The sequence below is a fragment of the Arvicanthis niloticus genome, chromosome X (genome assembly GCF_011762505.2).
Source record: "Arvicanthis niloticus isolate mArvNil1 chromosome X, mArvNil1.pat.X, whole genome shotgun sequence".
Taxonomy (NCBI): domain Eukaryota; kingdom Metazoa; phylum Chordata; class Mammalia; order Rodentia; family Muridae; genus Arvicanthis; species Arvicanthis niloticus.
Genome location: NC_047679.1, coordinates 58,253,441 through 58,278,262, shown reverse-complemented (window position 1 = coordinate 58,278,262; position 24,822 = coordinate 58,253,441). Strand labels below are relative to the sequence as shown.

The window sequence follows — 24,822 nt, the reverse complement described above, 5'->3', positions numbered from 1 at the left end:
AAATACAAATGTGAGAGCTGAGAAGTCCTTGTGTTCACCAGCATTTTAGAGAAGATTATTTTAATCAAGGTAGATGTTGCTTTTTGCCTAGAGGTGGAACAGTGTATAGGAGAAAGCCAGTGTATTCGCTGGAGAAGGGAAGACTAGAGATAATGGTACAGAAGTTGAAAATAATTACAAAGGGAAGTAGGGAAGTCAAAGACACACTTTTCTTTTACAGCATGACTCCACTAAAATATCAAATTACACATTTTCTGCAGGAGGATTGTGGGGCAGATAAACCCCAGTGAAGGTGATAGAAACCAAACAGAAAAAAAGCACCAAGCAAACACATCTGAGAAGACATTTTAAAGAGGACTGTGGACTAGTAAAGAAGAAAATTAAACAGGGAAGTAATTGTGAGAGAAACAGCTGCACCGGGAAACCAACTGTCAGTAAAAATAACCCCAGGCTTTGCAGAGGGGCTGTACGGCTTGGAAAGAGTTGCAGAAGCAAAGGCAGCTGCTTTAATTGGCAGCCCCCACTCCTGTGCTCCCTCACAAATACCCCATCCTGAGAAGTTATGCTTTAAGGATAATTAGAGGGAAAAGGCACAGTATTTGATGGTGCTGCCTGGCATAAAGTAAGTGCTAAGTAAATGTCACCCATTATTGTCATTTCCACTCACATTATTAAAACAGGATCTTTACTCAGTCCTCTACATCAAGTCTCTCTCCTTCTGTCAGCCCATCATCCCACCGGTGACTTGTATACCTTACCTTGAAGGGCTCATTGCTGCAGCAGAGAGTGCATGGGCTGGCCAACTACCTGGACAAACCTTGCCTGGACAGTTAAGAACATCTGGTGAAATGCTTGGAGACCCTGCTTTGCCACAGTTCAGGAGGTTTACATTCGCTTGAGTTTCTGTCAACAAATATCATTCATTTTTAATGAAAGAAAGGTCTGACAATATCGAATTATACCTAAACTTTATGATTCTGGAAGACAGGGCCAGTTAATGCCTTTCTGGGTCCTGGAGATGGTAAAGTCCTTGTCTATCATGTTCAGGATCCTGAGTTCAATCTCCAGAACAGCAAAAGGCAAAGCAAACCAACCAACCAAGCAAAAACATTATGAAAATCTTACCACAGTTTTTGTTCTCTAGGAGACTTATTGCCCAAGAACTAACCTTCCCCATGTGAAGTGTATATGACTGCCATGTTTACATATAACAAAGCTAGTCACAGCCATTGCTTTCTAAGTTACTAGTTGAATTGTTTGTATTCCCTGACCAACTGGGACAATGTGCCTAAAACCTTAACTTGATCAAATAAAATAAGCTTTTCTCCTTTTCCCAGGCTCTTTAACTTTGACCCATCAGCAGCCTAAACCAGCACACAATAATTCCTTAATGGCTCCTTTTCCCCCCAGGGGAAGAATATTTCATAATCACTTGCTATGCCCTTTTGTCCCTCTTCCTCACTCCCAGTTCTTTCTAGCTTTACTCATTTCTTCCTGGAAAAGAGGAGCTAATAGATAAGTGTAATGGGCATGGGGTAACTCCGGCACTCAAAAGGCAGAGGCAGGGGTCTATATGAGTTCACGGTTATCCTGGTCTACATAGTAACTTAAGTTTTATTCTAGTTAGGGTTACATAGTGAACCCTGTCTCAAAAACACAACATAAAAAATTAATAAACTTAAATACATACTGAATCGGAATGTATTTTCCTGCCTGACGTTTTAAACACAGACTTCCTAGCCAAAAATGGTCACTACTGCAATAATCCCCCTTCCCTGCACTGTATTCTAGATTTTTAAAAATTGTGTGTAGTATATATAAATATATATGTGTATGTATTCACGTGTTTTCTATTTTTTGTATACATGCATGTGTATGTTCGTGTGTGTGTGTGTGTGTACCAGGTGTGCTGAGATATGTATGGAAGGAAGCCAGAGGTTAACCTCAGATGTCATCCTCATTCACTCTCCATGTTAGTTTTTGAGACTAAGGGCTCTCTGAACCTGGAATTCTCAGATTCAGGAAGAGTGGCTGGCCAGAAATCTATGTGTCCACTTCCATAGCAACGAGATGACAGGTGTGCTGGCTAGTGTTATGTCATCTTGACACAAACCATAGTCATCTGAGAGGAGGGAACCTCATTGAGAAAGTGCCTTCATAAGATCCAGCTGTAGGCAAGCCTGTAGGACATTTACTTAAAAATTGATGGGCAAGGGCCCAGCCTATTGTGGATGGTGCCATCCGGGGAGAGGTGGTTCTGGTTCTATAAGAAAGCAGTCTGAGCAAGCCATGGGGAGCAAGCCAGTAAGCAGCACCCCTCCATGGTCTTTGCATCAGCTTCTGCCTCCAGGTTCCTGCTTTGTTTGAGTTGCTGTACTTACTTCTTTTGATGCTAAACAGTGATATGGAGTGTAAGCCAAATCAACCCTTTCCTCCTCAAGTTGCTTTTGGTCATGATGTTTCATAGAGCAATAGAAATCCTAACTAAGATAACAGGCATTTTACATGGGCACCAGAAAGCTGAACTCAGGTCCTTATGCTTACATGAAAAAAACAGCCTATTGGATGAGCCATTTCCCCAGCTGTTTATTTGATAGTTTTAAAAGTTTATAAAGGCAACATATTGTAATGTACTATTCATTCTTTATGGTTCCTTATCAGATTTTCTACATTTCCCAAGTTTTTACTTGAGTGTGTTTAGAAAAGAGCTGCTTTATTTGCTGGGGAATGTATCCTGGGACAGAGAAAAACCCATTCTTCTTGTCTCCCTGTTTCAATGGTTTTTCAGCATGTTTATAGTATATGTCTATTTAGCAACTGTATTTAACTGGTTCCAATGGAAGGCTAAAGAAACAATGGTAAGAGTTAAAACAGCAGCCAAAGCATAAGATGGCCTCTTCACTTACAGGTGGTTTCAAAACAGCACCAGACTGTGAGTCACATATGGTACTTTAATGCATCATTTACATGGCTTTCTTTGATGAGTGCCATTAAAAGACTTCCTAGGAATTGCACTTTAGAGTAGAGAGATTTAAATTTGTGAATGGGCACTTCTGTAAGGGGAATTTGAGGTTTAGCAAATGTCAGCATGCCATGGTCCCAGGACTGTCACAATGCATGCGCATGTCCGCAGCCCTGACTTTTAACTCTGGGGATTGTTCTTGGGTAGACATAATCTGGGGTTTAATTTTTCAGAACTCAGAATGGAGTGGAGGAAGAGGTCTTCTGGTGGCAATATGAGTGCCATCCGCCAGGTGGATCAGGTTTATTGCTAGAGATGCCAGGGCTATTTCCTTGCTTGGATAATGACTCCCATCCCTGCTCCCAGACTCTCTTATATATGAAATTATTAGAGAGGGAAAGTTATAACTATTTGTGACTGTGCCTACAGGGCAAGACCAGAATCACTTTTCCAGTGGGTATCAAAACTAAAGTTTTTGCTTAATGCCCTTCATTTTTAAGTACTTAGAAAATCTGAACTGAGTAGTTGGTCCCCAAAATATCCTTAACACTTAGAAATGGAGAGGGATCTAGGAATCCTCTAATGCTTCCCATATTCTTCTCCACATTGTGTATTTTTGGTGCCCTCAACGTTTCTAGCCATGCCACACCTAGAATCTACTAAACGCCTAACACATTTCTCCCATCGCCTCTCTAATGCTCTGCTGTCCACAATGAGAAGCCGAGGATGAGGTCTCATGGACTAGTCCTAAGGAAGGTCCTGTGGAAAGATCAGGGAGTCCCATGGGAGCCAGGCTCTCTGCATTGAAGCTGCAAGGATTCAAGGCTTGCTCATCTTAATAAGTTTAAATGTTATTGCTGTGGTGGAGTCTTTTCCTAGCCTTTTCCAAGAAACATGACAAAGTGAATAGTGGGGTTAAAGAGAAGAGTGTCTGATTGGCATTCAAAAAGTGGAGTAAATGCAGCATAGGTCTTGCCATGAAGAAATGGTTGGGCAGAGAAACCTTTTTAGGTGGTCTCATTACTTGTGCATTTGATACGTTCACTACTTTCAGAGTGTGTTAGTTGGAGTTTTCTTTACCTCACAGAACAACTTAAGAGAAGAAGAAATTTATTTTGATGCACAGGTTTTATTGTTGTTTTTAATTAAATTTAATTTTATGTATAGGAGTGTTATGTCCTCATGTATGTCTGCACAATGTGTGTATGTCTGCTGGAGGCCAGAACAGGGAGTTTCAGGTGGTAGTGCACCACTGTGTGGATGCTGAGAATTGAACCTGGGTCCTTCAGACAAGCAGCAAGTTTTCCTAACCACTGACTGAGCCATTTCTTTGACTCCTTGGCTCACCACTTTCCATGCTTTCAGCCCTTTCATGGAAGGGAATGTGTGGTGGAATAGAGCAGGTCACATCATGGCAGTCAGGAAGCAAAGAGAAAATGTCTGTGCTCTGTGCTCTCTCTTTTTCTTGTTATTCCACCTGACCCCAGTCTGCACCCCACATTCAGGTTAGGAAGCCCAGTTTCACTGTTGTAGTTATTTTTCCCTCTACCTCCTCCATTACTTACTGTCTGGAAACAGCCTCAAAGATATACCCAGAGGTGCACTTTACTAGTCTCCTTGGACTTTACCAATTCAACAGACAAAATGAGCCATCACACAGTACAGTTTTAAAAGTCAAGGATTGTGCATGTATGTGTGTGTGTGTGTGTGTGTGTGTGTGTGTGTGTGTGTGTGTGTGTGTTCATAGAGAATACCCTATATGATGGTACAGTGGGAACATGGCCATCTGTGCTGGGAGCCAAACCCATGAAATTACCTGATGTTCTGGAAAGACTAGTCAGTTAAAGTACAAGATCAAGAAAGGACATTCGAAATCTCAAGTCCCAGGAACTGAAAGAATGTTTGGTATTTCCCAGAGGCTGATTACAATAGTGGGATGGTCTTGGGCAATGAGGATACGATAGTGGGATGGCCTTAAGCAATGATCCTTGCCTAACCTTCCCATTTTCGCCTTTATAACCTGCAGCCCGATAGTAAAATTTGAGAGCTTGATCAGAACCCTAAACTTGCTCTCCTTCTTTGTGTCTCTTGTCTCTTCATTCTTTTGCTCCCTTCATAGGTCCTCGTTGAATCCCCTGCGGGTTGGGGGCACATCTACATGTATGGAGAGAGGTCTTGGAAAAAACTAAAGTGACCAACACCTAAATCCTAGCATCTGCCTCCAATTTTCAAAGCTAATAAACTATTGTTGTTAACTCACCCATTATGATGTTTTGTTATGACACAGCAGTGAACTAGAACACTTTTCAAATTCACATATCATACTTACATAGGAACAGGGCCAATTTTCTCTGTATTATTTAATTTTAGCATGTGAGGTATCAAAGTCCACAAGTATTCTATTTTGTTTTCATTTGAAGCCATGCCTTTCATATAAAACTCCATGGGTTATCTTCAGGACCCCTTTTCTCCTGTTAGTAGGCTGTGGAAGATGTAAGAAATTGTGGCAAGATGGAGAGAAATTCCATCCTGCCCTCCTCTCCACAACTGTTCAAGCAAACAATGCAGGTTGTTTATCTCTATTCATGCAGAAAACCACATCCTGGAAACTGGAGATACTGGATGAGAAGACAGAGAAGATTGGTCATTAATGCACTGGCTTGGGTCACTAAGAGTCTTTCAAGTCCCTCTGCATCCGGAGGTCATTTTCCCCTTGGTAGTGTTGCTGTTTTCATAATTGCTTCCATTTTTGACCTTTTCCTCTAATAAACTGAATTTGGAGTTAGACTCCTCCATGCCTCCCCTTCAGGGTCCTAGGTTTTTTTTTCTTGTTTACCCAGTGCACATGAAAATGTTATAAAATAACACTCAAACAGAATGTGAAAGGAATAAGATTTTTAGTTAGAAAAGTAGAACACCAGATAGTGATAACTCAAGCGGCTTTTAGCCTCAGGTCTCTAATTATTTTTCTGGTCTCCATTAGTGGGTTTTTTTTTTTTTTTTTTTTTTTTTTTTGTACTGGCAAACCAGAATCTGTTTCTGTCACCCCCATCCACAACATTCATCTGCACTAAGAAAAAATTACATAAAATATGTGAACACAGAAAAACCAATTTATTTAGTTTTTACCAAAACCAATAAGAGCCATTTTTGTTGGATCTCAGCCTTTCCCATAGGACTGCTACAATTTACAGGTGCGATGAAACAAAAGCCAGAAAGAATGCCTGTGTAGCTGTGGTGTCCTTATTGGATCTAGGAAACCAGCCTTTCTCCCATATCTGGGAGTGGAGCATTCAGAAGTTTTTGTTTTTTGGTTTTTTTTTTTTTTTAACGGCATCATAATATGATTTAGGCTTTTGCTAAGTGACTTTTTTTTAAAAAAAAAAAAACAAGACTTTGGATTAGATGCTATTAAGAAGCAGAGATTACTGAATGGTTAGATATGTTAATATAGTTATAGAGAGAGCTGATACCAGTCTGGGGCTGAAGTTGTAATTGGTAAAGAAATAATAATCATTCATCTTTTAACTGAGAGAAGTTGAAGTTTTAGTATTTCATAAGTTGCAAATTTTCCTTGTATTTCTTTGTGGTTAGACAAATTTACAGAGTAGTCTTGTCCTCACATTCATTTTTCAAAAAGACATTGTCTGGTGCTGATATTTTAGGAGATACTTTATGTCCTTTAGAGAATAACTTGGCCTTGCTATGAGCACTAGGAAAGCTTTCAACAGCTGTCAGACCAATGTTTGATTGTTAGGGGCTGATTCTCCTCACTCATTTTTAAACTAGTACAATAACAACAAAAAGCAATGCAATTTTAGAATGGAACACGGAACTAAATAGAATTCTCAGAAAATGAAATACAAATGACTGAGAACATTTTTTAAAATGGTCAGTACATTTAGAAACACTTAAAAAGCTGGGCAGTGGTGGCGCATACCTTTAATTCCAGCACTTTGGAGGCAGAGGCAGGTGGATGTCTGAGTTTACATATATATGCAGCACAAATTCAACTTTGTAGGTTAAAAAACGAAGAAAAGAGGATGCAAAGTCAGGAGGTATGACAAATTTTATGTCAACTTGGCATAATCTGAGTCATTTTGAAAAGGAAATCAGAGAGAGAGAGAGAGAGAGAGAGAGAGAGAGAGAGAGAGAGAGAGAGAGAGAGAGAATATTACAAGATTATCCAGTGGGCATGCCTGTGGTACACTTTTCTTGAATGGTATGTGAGGACCTATCTCACTGTGACCAATGCCATCCCTGAGCTAGTTGGTGCAAAACACACACACACACACACACACACACACACACACACACACACACACCAGTCTGAGCAAGCCATGGGGAGCAAGCCAGTAAGCAGTACTCCTCCATCGCTTCCTTTTCATGTTTTTTCCTTTAGGTTCCAGCGCTCATTGAGTTCCTCTGATTTCCCTCAGTGATGGACTGCTACTTGGAAGTGTAAGAAGAAATAAAGCCTTTCATGCCCACATTACTTTTGATTAAGGTGTTTTATCACAGCAACAGAAACCTAACACAAGTAGCTAAATAATAGAGGTTAGATCTGGGAAAAACTGGGAAAAAAGGCAGTATGATCAAAATGTGCTTTCTGACATTCTCAAAGAACTAGTAACAATTTTACAAAGAAAAATAATACAATAAACTTCTCAATCTAGCTGCTAGAATATTAAAAATAACTTCATGATTACTATATGTTGACCATTGTTCATCCTCTTGCCTCATCCCAAGAATTCACCTTGTCCTAAGTTTTCTTATTCTTGTTGCCTTGTTTTCTGTTTTATACATTTCATATCTAAACATAAAATTTGTACTTTATACTCTTGCATGGTTTTGAATTTAGTTTTTTCAACAAGGAAGAATAATGTTATTTATATATGAATTTTTCCTGAGATTTGGTTTTCCCACACAACATTATCTTACTATGGCCAGTGTGTATTGCAATATGTACTTCTAGTACACTATTTTATATTTTTTCAGTTTTGGAATGTACCAACAGTGTGTTTAACAATTCTTGTGTTCTTAGGATTTTTTAAATTTTGACCATTGTTCTACAAATAGTGCTTATATGCACTTTTTACACTATTGGTTTCTTTCTATGTTCAACACAGTTTTTGAGTATATAGCTAGAAGAATGCCCAGCTCATGTTCAAGTGTGAACAATGCCAGGTTTCTTCAGAGAGGATTTAAATTTATAATCTCAGCAGAATTGTATAAAACAGCCCAATGACCCATATATTCTCCCATAGTCTATCATATAATATTACTTTTGTTAAGTATTTTTATTGTTTTAACCATGGTTTTCTTTTCTTTAATTTCTAAGGAGAAGTTCATTGCACATGGTATATTGGCCTTATGTTTTTCCTCTTCTATGAAATGTTTGGTCTTTTCCCCATTTGTTTATTGCATTATTTATCTTTCGCTGTTGATGTGTAACTGGTGGCGATGCTTTAATGAATAGATACATGGTAGCTATCTCCTTCCACCTTGAATCTTACCCTCATTTTCATTTTTAGTAAAAAGTTTTGATTTTATATTAACTTTACTTGCATTTTGTAGATAGAGCTTTTATGTGCTTTAGAGAAATAGTTCTGTATGTCAAGGTCTAAAAGATGCTTGCCCATAGTGTCACTTAAAAGTTTAAAGAGCTTTGTTTTCTATCTAACTTCTTTATCTGGAGTAGATTTCCACTTTAAAATTAGATACAACCAATTTTTCTATATCCATTCGCTAAATGACCTCATATTTCCCCAGCGTTCTTCAGTATTTTCTGTGTTATATATCAAAGTTCCATCTGTGCATGTCTCTGCTCCAGGGCTGTCTTCTGTATTCATTGATCAAATCTCTTCTCTTTTCTCAGTTTTATCTGTAGATGTTTTTCCATATATTTTGTCTATTTGGGGATGACAGAAGTTGTAATATAGTATGGCCTCACAATCATCCTGTCTCTGTCTCCTGAGTGCTGGAATTACAGATACATACCAAAACACCCAGTTTCCCCTTATTTTTTAAGTTAAGCATTTTATTACACAAAATTTCAAGCATATGCAAAGGTAGATAAAATGCAACTCTCATCCTTATACCTGTCTTGTCTTCAATACTTAAATATTGCCCAATATAAGTTGGTCTATAGTTCCACCCAACTCCTCTTGGTTTACTGAAGTATTTTAAAATAAATTCTGAGGATCATCACTCTTATCCTTATATATTGAGTATATGTCTCTAAAATAGTGGTTCTCAATCTTCCTAATGCTGTGACTCTTTAATACAGTTCTTTATGCTGTGGTGACTCCCAAGCATTGTATTATTTCATTGCTTCTTCATAGCTATAATTTTGCTATTGTTATGAATCCTAATTGAAATATCTAATATGCAGGATCTGATATGTGACCCCTATGAAAGACCCCCAAAGGTGTCAGGGCTCACAGGTTGAGAACAGCTGTTTTAAAAGAGAAGGGTGTTTTCTGACCATGGTAGCAGCACATACTTTAAGCACAGCACTCAGGAGGCAGATCTCCACATTCAAGGCCAGCCAGGTCTGCAGAGTGAGTTTCAAGACAGCCAGAGCTACAGAGAGAAACCCTGTGTCGAAAACACAAAAACAACAAACAAACAAAACAGAACAAAAAGAAAAGGGCTGTTAGGAAAACATATTCACTTATCATTCTTTAAAAAGCCTTATTACATAATACTCCCTCAAATCCCTACCTAGAAGTCAATTATTCACTTACAATATTCTTTGACAGTTTGAAGATATATCCCAGTGGTTAATATCATATATTGTTCTTGCAGAGAACATGACTTTGATTTCTAGCATACTGTGTGGCTTATAAATACCTGTAACTCCAGTTCTATGAGAAACAAAGCTATTTCTGGCCTTTCTGGGATCCTCCACACATTTGCATGCACCCCCCCACACATACACACACTAGAGATTGAGAGAGAGAGAGAGAGAGAGAGAGAGAGAGAGAGAGAGAGAGAGAGAGAGAAAGCATGAGTGAGACAGAGAGACAGGGAGTGACAGAGAGAGTTAAAATAATAAATAAATATATCTTTTAAAAATAAGATGAAGTCAGGACCCAAATAATGCCTAGACATGGGTATTCTTTGATATTGCTTTTAATCCTTTTTTATTCTAGGTTCTTCTGAGGCTTTATAGCCAGAAAGAAAATCAGAATCTCAGTTTGAAAATGGGGAAATGGATATAAACAGACATCTCACCAAAATGTACACATGCCAGATAAGTATTTCAAGAGTGATGTTCACCATCATTTCTGAGAATTACAAATTAAAGCAATGACAATAGCAATATAAATATATCACATGAACATACATTCAGATTATCCTTTCACCTACTAAAGGATATCTTGTTTGTGTCCAAGAGTTGACAATTGTGTATTAAACTTCAAGAAACATTTATGAGCAGGTTTTGTTTAGACATAAATTTTTGTTTTATTTTTTCAGAACCAGAGATTGAATATATAATGTACATTTTCAATTCGTTTGAATAAATGGAGTATAATTACCATATCATATGAGAAAATTATGTTTAGATTTGCAGAAAACTGCTACTCTTCTGGAATGTCTATCATTTTGCATTCCACCAGCAGTGAATAAGAATTCCCATTTCCCTATATCCCTGCTAGCATTCAGTATTGCCATTGTTCTGAATTGTAGCCAGAAGATAGATAGATAGATAGATAGATAGATAGATAGATAGATAGATAGATACCAGAAAGAAGGCATGGTGAGAGATCACCTCCCATGCATATGAGCTGAAGGTGAAAAGTGAACTGGGGATGGTGAAAGGCTTTTTGAAACCTCAAGTCCTTTTCCAGTGGTAACCCACCTTCATCAGGGCCACACCATCTCCTAATTCTTTCCAAACAGCCACTGGGGGAACCTTAATATTCAAATATATGAGCCTGTATAGGTCAGTCTCATTCAAACCACCAGAATAAATGAAGAATTATGTTGTATTGTGGGAAGATTGTTAATAACTTCTTAGGGAACTGAGAAAAGAGACATTCTTGTTTCCTGTACACAGTTTCTTAGCATCTATCAGGATTCATTGCAAACCAGCTTAAAACACAGACAGACAGACAGACAGACAGACAGACACACACACACACACACACACACACACACACACGCCCTGTAAGACCTGGTAAAACCAAAGAACTTCCTTTACCAGTTACTGGCCTTCACTTAATTTGACACTCACTCCTTGCTTTCTGGTTTTATATAATGTATTATTTTCATGATTTTTAAAAATCATTTTTATTGGATATTTTATTTATTTACATTTCAGATGTCATCCCTTTCCCCATTTCCTTTCCCTAGAACCCCCTATCCCATCCCCCTCCTTTCATTTTGATTACATGCATGTATTAAGGTCACTTCTAGGTTGAGGGTCTAGTAATACAATAGATGCAAATAGTCAAGGAACAAGCAAGAAAATAAACACAAATAGTCAAAGAACAAGCAAGGCATTAAATCTAATTATGTGTGCACTCCTGTGATCACTGTCTCTAAGAGCTTATCAGGATGACCAAAGTATCTGAGCCTAATTTCCTGTCCTAGCCCAAAGTCATTTTCATGTCTGAAGCCTACTTCCTTGTTCTAGCCTAAAATTTAGATTCCTGTATGAAATTACTTCTTTGTTGTAGCCTTAGATTTAGGCTCCTACCTGAAATTACTTCTTCGTTCTAGCCTAATATTTAGATTCCTGCCTGAAGCCTACTTCCTTGTCCTTGGCCAATGTCATATTCCTGCCAAGCAGCCCATTTCCTTGTCCTTGGCCCATGTCAGCTTCTTGCCAAACAGCCCCAAAGGCTCTACACCTCTCCACCTTTTTTATTTCATTAACAAGACTGAGCCTGTCTTAGGTCCTTCTGACAAGAATATCTTCTTTACCCCTCATGGAATATGCATTATCAGAAGCAATGCATTTATGTCTTAGGTTGGCAAGACTGTGCAGAATCTTACCTGTCCTTGGTTTGCCAGCCTGTTAATTAATGAGAGTGGTGTGTTGAAGACTCCCACTATTATTGTGTGAGGTGCAATGTGTGCTTTGAGCTTAGTAAAGTTTTTTTTTATGAATGTGGCTGCCCTTGCATTTCATGCATAGAAGTTCAGAATTGAGATTTCATCTTAGTTGATTCTTCCTTTGACAAGTATGAAGTGTCCATTTTTATCTTTCTTGATAATTTCTGGTTGAAAGTTAATTTTATTCGATATTAGAATGGCTACTCCAGCTTGTTTCTTGGGACCATTTTTTTTAGAAAATTGTTTTCCAGCCTTTTATTCTGAGTTTCTGTCTTTGTCACTGAGGCGCGTTTTCTGTATGCAGCAAGATGCTGGGTCCTGTTTACATATACAGTCCAATAGTCTATGTCTTTTTATTGGGGAATTGAGTCCATTGATGTTAAGAGATATTAAGGTAGAAGTGATTGTTGATTCCTGTTATTTTTGTTATTAGAGATGGAGTTATGTTTGTGTGGCTATCTTCTTTTTGGTTTCTTGGAGATTACTTTCTTGCTTTTTCTAAGGTATCATTTCCCTCCTTGTGTTGGTGGTCTCCCTCCATTATCCTTTGTAGGGCTGGATTTGTGTAAAGATATTGTGTAAATTTGGTTTTGTCATTGGAATATCTTGGTTTCTTCATCTATGGTAATTGAGAGTTTTGCTGAGTATAGTAGCCTGGGCTGGCATTTGTGATCTCTTAGGTTCTGTATGACATCTGTCCAGGATCTTCTGGCTTTTTGGGTCTTTGGTGAGAAGCTGGTATAATTCTGATAGGTCTGCCTTTATATGTTACTTGATCTTTTCCCCTTACTGCTTTTAATATTCTTTCTTTGTTTTGTGCATTTGGTGTTTTGATTATTATGTGATGGGGTGGATTTCTTTTTTGATCTAGTCTATTTGGAGTTCTGGAGGCTTCTTGTATGTTCATAGGCATCTCTTTAGGTTAGGAAAGTTTTCTTCTATAATTTTGTTGAAGATATTTACTGGCCCTTTAAGTTAAGAATGTTTGATTTCTTCTATTATCCTTAGGTTTGGTCTTGTCATTATGGCCTAGATTTCCTGGATGTTTTCAGCTAGGAGTTTTTTGCATTTTGTATTTTCTTTGACCATTGTGTCAATGTTTTCTATGGCATGTTCTGTATCTGAGATTCTCTCTTAGATCTCTTTTTTTTTTCATGTTGGTTATGCTTGCATCCATGACTCCTGATCTCTTTCCTAGGTTTTCTATATCCTGGGTAGTCTCTCTTTGTGATGTCTTTATTGTTTCTACTTCCATTTTTATGTCCTGAATCATTTTGTTCAATTCTATCACCTGTTTGGTTGTGTTTTCTTGTAATTCTTTAAGAGATTTTTGTGTTTCCTCTTTTAGGGCTTCTCCTTGTTTACATGTATTCTCCTGTATTTCTTTGAGGGAGTTATTTATGTCCTTATTAAAGTCTTCTATCATCATCATGAGAAATGATTTTAAATCTGAATCTTGGTTTTCTGGTGTCATCAGGTATTCAGGACTTCCTATGGTGGGAGAACTAGATTCTTATGATGCCAAGTAACCTTGGTTTTGTTTCTTATGTTCTTGAGCTTGCCTTTCTCCATCCGGTTATTTCTAGTGCTGCCTTCACTCACTATATTTGACTGGAGTCTGAAACCCTGTGATCCTATTATCCTATGTTCCTATGTGCTAGATTTCCTGGGAGTCCAGCCTCCTCTGGGTTTTGGGGGTGGGGTGGGTGCAGAGGCTGCTCCAGGCACAGGCACAGACCAGAAGGATCCTTGTGCTACTGGCCTTGATAGAGTTCCTGGGTCCCAAATTACTCCCTGTTGAGGGGTGTGTGGTTTACTCACCTACACTCCTGGGCATGTTACAACTCCTGTGAGCCCAGCCTCCTCTGGGTTTTGGGGGGTTGGGCAGAGCTGAGTCCTTAGGGCTGCTCTAGGCACAGGCGCAGACTGGATGAATCCCACACCACTGGCCTTGAGCTATTTTCACGATTTTAACAAAAGTAATCTTGTACATTACTTCTTCTTACATTCATTATCTTCAGTTTGTTAACAATTTAAGTGTTTAGATCTTAGATTCAGACTTGAGAAAGAGAACTATAATATTTTTAATGAGAATACAATACATTTTAGTTCTTTTTCTGTTTTATCAGTTTAAATATATTATAAATTTTATCAAAGAGAATTTAGTTATTACAAGAAAATAGTTGAAATGGAAAAGTGAATATAAAATGATAGTTCTTTTTCTTTCCTTGGCAGGTTATTAAGAAATTCAAACAGACGTACAACCTCCAGAAATGCTATGTAGGCCCTCTCAAATTTATGTAGAGTTAAAAACCCTCCTCTAAAATGTTAGTAAAGTATGTGCAATAAGAGGTACATATGTATTGTTTACTGGAGACTACTCCTCACCAGCTTCTCTGTGTATATGGTTAAGTATTTAGAATGTAGTAATAGATAGTCATCTGGTGAAACCCTTTCCAAAACAGAAATGAGTCATATGAGTATATCCTAATCAACATTATTTTTTAAATGATATGATTATAATGACTGTTAAAATAATCAGATATGTGAGGTAATAGACACTTAGCAGCTATGAAATCTTCTACTAAGATAAGTAAATATATACCCCATCCCCATGCTTAATTATTATACTATTTCAGAATATGGAGCTATTATGATTATTCAACCAATTTTTTATTGTGACCATGTACATGTGATTTTTTTGCAGTACTGTCCCACACACCTGTGTGTGTGTGTGTATATATTCTGTGTCAGAGTACAGCATGGAGATTTTTGATGATGTATTTCACAGATACTGCTTTATTTGTCACAAGAAAAATTGTGCCAAATTGTATTCCCCCAAGCAATTTCCCAGAGAACATTTCCCCCAATCCTCATCACTTAAATTGTTGTTCACATACATAAGAAGCGATATTTAATCAGTGTTTAAATTTCTATTTAAAAGCTATATTGAGGGCTGGGGGTGTAGCTCAGTAGGGGAGCTTTTGTTTAGCATTTGCAAGGCCCTGAGTTTAATCTCTAATGCCACAAAAATGTAAGAGCTATATTTAAAATGATAGTACACTTATGTGTCTTCAAAAGCCCAAATGACATTGAATAAAATGGTCTCTCTCTTTGATTATGATGTTTCTTGTTGATATTCATGAAATTCAATTTTTCATGTAATAATTATTCAACGTGATTCTGTGGTTGTGTGTGAATTGCTAACCTGTTGTCCTACTTTCATTTCTATTGGGAATAATAGGACACAGGTGCTATGAATGGGAAAATGGAAAAAATGAGGGTGGAGAGCAACATACCTCCGGTGGGGGGGAGGGAGAGCAACACAAAGGGAGAGGGAAGTGGGACGAATAATATTAAGGTTGAAAAAAGACATGGGTAATCATATATATATATATATATATATATATGTGTGTGTGTGTGTGTGTGTGTGTGTGTGTGTGTGTGTCTTATGCTTTGTGAGATGACAATATTCCACCAAGAGAACTATCTAACAAAAACTCTAGTTCCAGGCATGGGAAACGTCCTTTGAGTTGTTGATCAGGTGAATTCAAGAAACACTTCCTTCAAATTAAAGGCTATTGCTATTGCCTTTGGTAGCCCCCCAGATAATAGAAGGTAAAGAGCATATTGCTGAAGAACATATACAGGATTTGGAGGAATTGACCAGTTCTCATAGTACTGAAAGGAATTACTCAAGCTGCCAAAGGACAAAAGCAATCAATAGTAGTGCCTATCTGTAACGTCTACAAAAATGACCAGAATGGCAAGATATCCTGAAAGTTAAATTAGTGGCACTTATATCCTGAGGTGACCAACAGCCATCTGACTGGGCTGAAGGCCCATCCAATAGAAGGGAATTCATACCTGGTACTGTAACCCTACCCTATTACCCTTGGTTGGTGAAGCCAAGAGAATTGGCTACTGCCACTTCACTAAACCAGTATAGTTTATAACTACATTCTATACACAGATAAATTCAGCTCTCCCCCATCACCTTCTTTCTTGCAGCAGATAAAAAACCATTACAGAGATTCACAACTGGTCAAAATGCCAAGAACAACTGACTGTGGTGTGTTCAGCCCCAACTGACACATCTACAACAAAACCCTTACACCTGGCTCAGGGGACATCACAGAAGAGGGATCAGAAAGAATGTAAGAGTCAGCGGTCTGGAAGAAGTTGGAGGGAAAATATGGTCAAAATATATTATATGGGAATATTTTAAAATAAAAATGAATAAAATTCAACTTAGTGGAGAAAGAACTTATTTTTAACCAAAATTTCAAATTACAGTCCACCATAGTAGCAAAGTCAAAGAGTCAGGAACTTTAAATCCACAATCAAGAACAAAGAGAAGTGATTGCACACATGTATATTTGTGCTCAGCATCTTCTCTCCAGAAGCCAAATCCAATGAATAATGCCACTCAGAGTGGGATGGATCATCCCTCATCAGTTAACATAATCAAGATAATCACCATGCCCATAGGCCAACCTGATCTAGACAGTCCCTTATTGATACTCTCTTTCTGTGTGATTCTAGATTATGTCAAATGAACAATTAAAATTAACCATCACACCTTATTATATAACATTCTGATACATAGTTTTCACTTTTGTTGATGTCTCTTGGAAAGAAATTTACTTCCATGATTATGTGTTACAAACATGTTGCTTTAAGTTTGATGTTCATTTCTCACATAAACATTTAAATACTATTTATTTGTTAAATGTTTATAGATTCTGCCCTTTTACAAACCTAAAGTCAAACACACACACACACACACACACACACACACACACACACACACACACACACATAGTGTAGCAAAGTAAGGCACTGCTTAACAATCAAAAGGATCCCAACCCAAAGAAAACAAACAAAAACCTAAAATAATGAGGGACATCAAAGGGACCTAGTAGCCAACCAAAAAAAATTCCTAATGGTCAAAGCTAGGAAAATTAGAACAATTAAATAGGTATTATTTGATTATTACCTGAAGACTAAAATAAATATCCATGAATTCTTATTAGCATAATTTCTTAAATAAAAAAACTGAATAGAGAAGATAAATCTTTGGTGCAGAAGAATTCTAAATAATTTATAATGCTATCTCTTAAGCAGGAAATTATAACTCCTAATCTGTACATGCAGGCTGTTCATAGTGACTTCTTTGCAAGGAGTACAGCAAAAATGAGGAAAGAATTGGTTTGTATTGGAGAAACCTAATGAGCACTGCCTCGGCCAGTTGGCCTAGTGCTAAGGTCAGGACCATTAAATCATACTGATAACAAGTACCCTTGATGTAATATGGAGAGAATGGTACTTTGCCTTTGTGTTATTCCACCCCAAATCCATAATCCTAATATAAGAAAAACATCAGGGCTATAAATTGAGGGACACTGTATAAAACATTTGGCCAAGAATTTTCAAAACTGTTTAGTGCTATCAAAACAAGAGAAGTTGTCATAGTCAAAAAGGCATAAATAAAATGAGATTCAAGACAAGAAAAAAAAAAAACCCACGCCATTAGGTTTATTCATATGGTCTAGAACAACATTATTTCCTTCTTTGCTAAGGCTGAATAGTATTCATTGGGTATGTATACCACATTTTCTTTAACCATTTATGTGTTGATAGATACTTAGATCCTGATCTTCATTGTTCCCCGAGTCTTTTCAATGCTGTTATCTGTAACTACTATAGGTCCTGACTGTGTGAAGCCTTATCCTTGCCTTGGAATTATCTCCATTGAAAGGCTTTAATCCTGATTAAGACTCTAATTTCATGGAGAGAGTAGGAAATAGTTTAAATGGAATTTTAATCACATTGAGGAATTTTAAAAGTATTTCATTTCAGCCTCTACCTTCTCATGCTGTCCCCTCCCACCTTAGTGAGATGCTCCCATCTTAATGAGCAAAGCACCTGGTCCCATCACTATAGCAACTAGAAGCTAGGACCAATTAAGTTATAGCTATGTGATTAGATACCTAAGTTTCTTACAGAGCCCAGATTACTGAACAGAGGAGAGAAGCTGTCAGGAGGGAGGATGAAGCACAACTTAACTAGAGAGAAGTGAACAGTTGGAAGCCACCCTCTACCTTCACCCCATGGGAGCCTCCACAGACTTAGGTGTTAACACCATGACATTTTTCTTCAAACATTATGTCAGATGTGGATACCAGGCCCCTTCAAAGAATCTCTCCCCAACATTGTACTCTCAATGAGGGTGAACATATTTTCCCAGCACTTTATTTATAGAACTATGTACACAGTGCATAAAGCTTCATTCAGACTTCATGCTCAATGCTCTTACTGTTGCTTTCTGCTACAGATAGTTAGAAACTTGACAGTGATCACCAGTAGTCCCAAGAATTTTTCACTTCTCTACTGAAACATATTTAGCCAGCTGGAATAGTGTGTTCCTTGGACTGGTACTCAGTTTTATTCTCATTTGTAGTGATTACAATTCTAAGAACGTACAAATGGAACTTTGCTGTCTGACCTTGTACCATCCCAAAGCTTACATGTTAATCACTGCCTTAGGGTTTTACTGCTGTGGACACTATGACCAAACTGCTGTGAACAGACACCATGACCAAGGCAACTCTTATAAGGACAGCATTTAATCCGGACTCGATTACAGGTTCAGAGGTTTAGTTCATTATCATCAAGGTGGGAACATGGCAGCATCCAGACAGACATGGTACAGGAGGAACTGGGAGTTCTACATCTCTATCTGAAGGTTGCTAATAGAATACTGGCTTCCAGGAAACTAGGATGAAAGTCTTAAAGCCCACACCCACACTAACACACTGCCAACAAGGTCACATATCCAAATAGTGCCACTCTCTGGGCCAAGCATATTCAAACCATGACAATAACAAACCAGAGTCTCAATTAGATAAAACAGTTTAGGGTGAATAACTGAGAGATACTTACACAGTGAAACCAGGAGATTGTGGAAATAGACTTTATGCAGATATGTTTAATCAAATGCAAATAAAGGATGAGCTTTTTACTTTTTTCTTTTGTGTACTAAGTCCCATATAATACCTTTGTAGGAAGCTAAAGAGAAATATAATTCATATATCATACAATTCCCATACTTGAAGAGTACAATTAAAATGAATATACTCATAGACCTTCATGACCCTCATAGCTTCCTCCAGTTTTCTTCAATCCAACCAGTCTTAAGTGAACTATAACCTACAATTCTTGGGGAAATTTCTCATTTGAGACATTTTGCATAAACTAAATCATACAACATGTTCTTTTGTGACAGGCTTAATTTATATAGTATATAATGTTTTCAAGATTTTATTTGTTTACTTACATTCTTTTTAAATTTTAAGTTAATTTTTGGTTGTCATTCAAAGAAATACTCTTCTATGTGAAATTTTTATACATATAAATCATTATTCTCCATTTTTGTTTGCCTTTCCACCATCATCTCCTGTATAACTTTTCCCCTTTTTGCTGGTACCCTTTCTCCTCTCAAATAAGTAATCTTCCCTTCTGCTTTCATGCCACTTCCTTCTTTTGTTCCCCCTTCTTTTAGAACTCCTCCTCTCCTCTTCTAGTTCCTTTTCTAATGCCATGTAAATATCTGACCCAGCTATAAACCTTGCAAGTGGCATGAGCATCATGAAAGTAACCAGCCACTTTCTGATTAGATTTAAGGCATGATCCATAAGATGAAACCTGTATCTCACATTATTGGGCTAAGAACCTATGGCTAGACAGGTCATAGGCCATAGAAGCAAGGCTATTATTATTCTGTTAAATGGACATAGTATTAAATCAACTCCTAATGGCTTTCATTATACAACTCCCAACCTTCATCAAAGAAGCTCTTATTTGCACTAAATGACAATTAACACAGAGTACCACAAAAATAGACTTGGGGATGTTCAACCCTAAATAGGACATCTATATCATATCCCTTCCTCCCAAGGCTCAGGGATCATTGTGAAAGCCCTCTTCCAGAAGTCAGAAAGAGTGTAAGAACCAGAGGTGGTCAGTGACTACAGGACCATGTATTCATCAGGCCGTTTATTGGCTGTATGGGGTTTCCTGGTATTTAATTTTTGGAGTTATTTATAGATTATAGATATTACTAACAATCCTTTGTTAGATGTATAGGTGGCAAAATTTTTTCTCTTATTCTGTAGGTTGTCTCTTTGTTCTAATGACGGTTTCCTTTGCTGTGCAAAAGCTTTTTAATTTTATGCAATCCCATTGGTCAACTCTTTGTTTCTTTGCTTCTTTTTATTTGTTGTATAAAATTGTACTGTATGAACACCTTGGCCCTCATTCTTTAATGAACAACATTTGGGTTGTTTCTACTTTGGATCTCTTGTGAGCAGTGATGCTACAAACATTTGTGTGTAACCTTTTGTGTAGACATTTTCAATTCTCTTTGTTAGGGGTTAAACCTAGGATAGATTTGTTAGGTCATATGTACCTTTATGTTTAACTTTTTGAAGAACAGCTGAACTGTCCTCAGCAACAGGATTTAAAAGTCTTACCAGCAGTGAATGTGTTCACATTCCTGAATTTCTATGACAACACTTTTTCTTTTTTCTTGTTATCATCGCATTGTATGACAAGTGTTATCTCATTGTAGTTTGTCCTTGGACAAAACTACAAGGACATTGTAGCATGTCCTTGATGGTTATTGGCTTTTCAGCAGCTTCTTGAATGTTTGTCAGCCATTTGTTTATCCTAGGAGAAACTATTTAGATACTTTACCCATTTATTAATTGGATATTTGTCTTTTAAATATTGACACAGGATTCTATATTTCTACCTACAAACTGCTCATTGAGTAAAGCCACAGTAATCAAAATAATGTGTAATAGGACAAAGATCCCAGAAATAAATCTTTGTCTATATGTCAACTAAGTTTCAGTGGAGACACTGAAAATATTCAATGTGTTCTCATTTTAACAGGTACAGTTAGAAAAAGGCCTGCAAGATGGTTCTGCTCTTTGGTTGGTGGCTCAGTCTCTGAGAGCTCCCAGGGGTCCAGGTTAGTTGACTCTGTTGATCTTCCTGTGGAGTTTCTATTCCCTTCAGGGCCTTCAATCCTTCCCCTAACTTGTCCAAAAGAGTCCCTGACCACTGTCCAATGTTAGGCTGTGGGTATCTGCATCTGTTTCAGTCAGCTGCTGGGTAGAGCCTCTCAGAGAACAGTTATGCTAGGCTCCTGTCTGTAAGCATAACATACCATTAATAGTGTCAAAGATTGGTGCTTGACCATGGGATGGGTCTTGAGTTTGGCCAGTTATTGGTGGACCATTCCCTCAGTCTCTGCTCCATCTTTGTCCTTGCATTACTTTCAGACAGGATCAATTTTGGGTCAAAAGTTTTGTGGGTGGGTTGGTGTCCTTATCCCTCCACTGGAGGGTCCTGCCTGGCTACAGGAGGCAGCCCCTTCAAGTTACTTGTCCCCACTGTTGGGCATTTTGGAGGCCCCATTTTCAATATCCAGTATCTAAAGAAAAATTGAGTTGAATGTAAAAAGAACAATAAGGTAGGGGGGAAATCTGGGGATGTAGCAGAGTTGGTAGGTTGCTTGCCTAACATGCATAAAACACTAGATTCCATCCTCTACAACAAATCAACTGAGAGTGAAAGTGTACTTGGGAGGTGGAGACAAAAGGATTATGGGTTCAGCATCATCTTCAGCAACATAAAGAGCTTGAAACCAGCCAGGACGAGAGACTCTGTCTGTATAGGCTATTGCTTGAAAGGAGGGAGAAGCCTTCTCCCTGAGCACTAGCTCTTTCAATTTCAAAAGGAATTATACAACTGTCAATGGAGAAAAATAATCAATAGTCTTATCTAGCTCTAACACAACAAATCACAACCATAACTAGCATGGCAAGATATTCTGAAAGGTGCAATAGTAGCACTTATTTTCTAGGGGTAATCAACGATCACTTAATTAGTCATAAGGCCCATTTGATAGGAGGGAACTAATTCTTGGCATTGTAGAATTAAGGCAATTGCTTGTGGTTGGTGAGGTCATGGAACCTAGAGGAGGACCTACTACTGTCACCTTCCTAAACCAGTATAATCTCTAATTGTATTGTAAATACTTACCCTTATAGTCACCCTCATTAAAGGAGCTTCTTTTTGAAGCAGATGAAGATCATTACACAAAGCTACAGCTGGTCGAACATAGAAATAACTGACTGTGGTGTGCCCACCCCAATTAATACATTTTCGACAAAACTCTGACTCTTAAGGTTCAAGGAACATTGTGGAAGCAGGGACAATTTTAAGAGACAGAGGACAAATACAGCTGCAGTGTAATAGTCTCTTCTGAAAAACAAATAACAACAAAAAGAGGATACTAAGTGTCGAAGGTAAAGAAGAGGGCATAGCTAGGAAGATATGATCAAGATCCATTGTATAAAATTCTCTAAGAACTAATGGTTGGGTTGTGGTGGCGCACACCTTTAATCCAAGTACTTGGGAGGCAGAGGTAGTTGGATCCCTATGAGTTTGAGGCCAGCCTGGTCTACACAGAGTTCCAGGACAGCCAGGACTACACAGAGAAACTCTGTCTCGAAAAATGTAAGAATTAATAAAAACATAATTTAAAAGTATAATTCAGCTTATTACTAAGTATTTCATTCTTTTTGGTGTTATTAATAAATGAAGTTGTTTTTTCTTAATTTTCTTTTGGTTTATTCATTGTTAATATATAAAAATATAACTGACAGCTCCTTTTACACTAACTACCTTTATTAGCATATATTATGCAAAATAATGGGTTTCATTATGACATTTTCACACATGTATATATTGTAACTGGCTTTTGTGTGTTGATTTTGTATTTTGCCCCTTTGTTAAATTCATTTATTAGAGCTAACAGATTTCTCTTTTTGGTGTGGAATATTTAAATTTTCTTACATGGAGGAGTATGCTATCTGCAAACACAGGTTGTTTTTTTTTTCTTCCTTTCCAATTTTCATGTCTGTTTTTTTTCCTGCCTAGTTTCTCTGTCTAGGGCTTCTAATAAACTTATCTTTAGAACAAAAGCTTTCAGAATTCAATCATTGAGTATATAGTTTTCATTATATTGAGATAGTTTTCTTTTGTTCCTAATTTGTTGACAAGTCTACTAAATTCCATGAAATTCTTTTCCATTGGAATCTGAGATGATTATATTTGCCCCTTTATTTTAGTAAGGTGGAATAGTGACTAAATTTCATACTGGGATCACTGTTGGGCTACATTAATAAATCTTATCAAGGCATGGTGTATAAACCTTTTACTATTCCGTTGAATTTGCTGTGTTAATATTTTGTTTATAAATTTTTAGAGAAAAGAAGTCTTGGTCCACAAATTCGGGTTAAAGGTGCAAACTTGAAGCAGCTAATCATATCCATGGTCAGAAACTTTAGAAAGTTCCTGCTTCCTTCTTAGGGAATGGTGCTACTCACAGTAGGAGAATGTTTCCACTTCAAGTATAATCAGATAATCCTCCATAGACACACCCTCAGGCCAACATGACCTAGACAGTCCCTCATTGAAATTCTCTTCCCAGGTTATTCTAGACTATGTTGAAGATTTTGTGTCAATATTCAGAAAATCAGAAAAAATATTGGTCTGTGGTTTTCTTTCTGTGTAAGATTTCTTCTTGTTTGTTTGTTTGAGACAGAATTTCTCTGTGTAGTCCTGGCTATCCTGGGACTCACTCTGTGGACCAGGCTGGCCTCAAACTCAGAGATCCATCCATCTGTCTCTGCCTCCTGGGTGCTGTTATTAAAGGCATGTGCCAACACAACACCCCACATGCAAGTGTCCTGTCTGACTTTAATATTAAGTTATTTCTGGCCTCATAGAATAAGTTAAGGAACATTTTTTTCATCAATAATTTATTGGGAAAGTTTGAGAAGAGGATTTTTTTTTTTTAAAGAATTTACTAGTGAAGCCATCAGGCTCTGGGCTTTTCTTTGCTAAGTTGTTTGAAAAATTTATTACTGCGTCAGTGGCTGTACTACTTTCAGGTCTATCCAGATTATGCATTTGTTTAAGATTTAGTCTTAGCAGGTTTGCTAGAAATTTGTCCTTTTATAAAGTTTATCCAATTTGGGGTTGTATTAGTGTTCTTTAAAGGAACAGAACTGTGCATGCACACACACACACACACACACACACACACACACTTTACTAGAGCAGCTTATAGGCTGTGGTTGAGGTAGTCCAACAATGGTGAAAAGGCTAAGAATCCAGGAGTTGTTCAGTCCATGAGACTGATTGTGGAGTCCCAGGGAATACCTAGAGAGCTGCTGGCTGGGCTTCACTCTACATTGGAATCCAGCAAGGGGTTGCCAGAGCAACAAGATAGATGAAGTTGCCTGTGACAGTGATGTCAATCAGGCAAAAAGCAAAGGCTTCCTTTTTCCATGTACTTTTATATAGGCTGCTATGAAAAGATATGGCCCAGATTAAGGGTGGGTCTTTCCACCTCAAATGATACAATCAAGAAAAGTCCCTCACAAACATACCCAGTTGCTACAGTTTTTAGTCCATTCCAGATGTAATCAAGTTGACAAGCAAGCTTAGCCACCATACATGTTATATGGTTATTCATAGAACTGCCCCATAATCATTTTGTTTTCACTAAATTGGTAGCAAATATTACTGTCATTTACAATTTTAAGTATTTATGTCTTCTCTCATCTTATTAGTAATAGAGGAAAAAGTTTCTTAAATTTTGTTGATATTTTTGGTTTATTTTTACTACTCTTTTGTCATTCATTTGGTCATTA

The 24,822-nt window shown here is 37.6% G+C and overlaps 1 long non-coding RNA gene across 23 annotated transcripts in view; it reads left to right on the top strand.

Moving 5' to 3' along the window:
- Positions 1-24,822, top strand: part of LOC117695393 (uncharacterized) — an 86,785-nt gene that overhangs the window by 52,646 nt on the left and 9,317 nt on the right. For 4 of the 23 annotated variants that reach the window (XR_013106122.1, XR_013106124.1, XR_013106121.1 and 1 more), the window contains one exon: positions 20,987-21,065. This is a non-coding gene — a long non-coding RNA (uncharacterized LOC117695393). Of the gene's footprint in view, positions 1-260; positions 623-5,553; positions 5,679-7,364; positions 7,424-10,119; positions 15,147-20,986; positions 21,066-24,822 lie in introns of those variants that run through there. The other 19 variants (XR_013106104.1, XR_013106116.1, XR_013106120.1 and 16 more) reach the window with 13 other exon arrangements.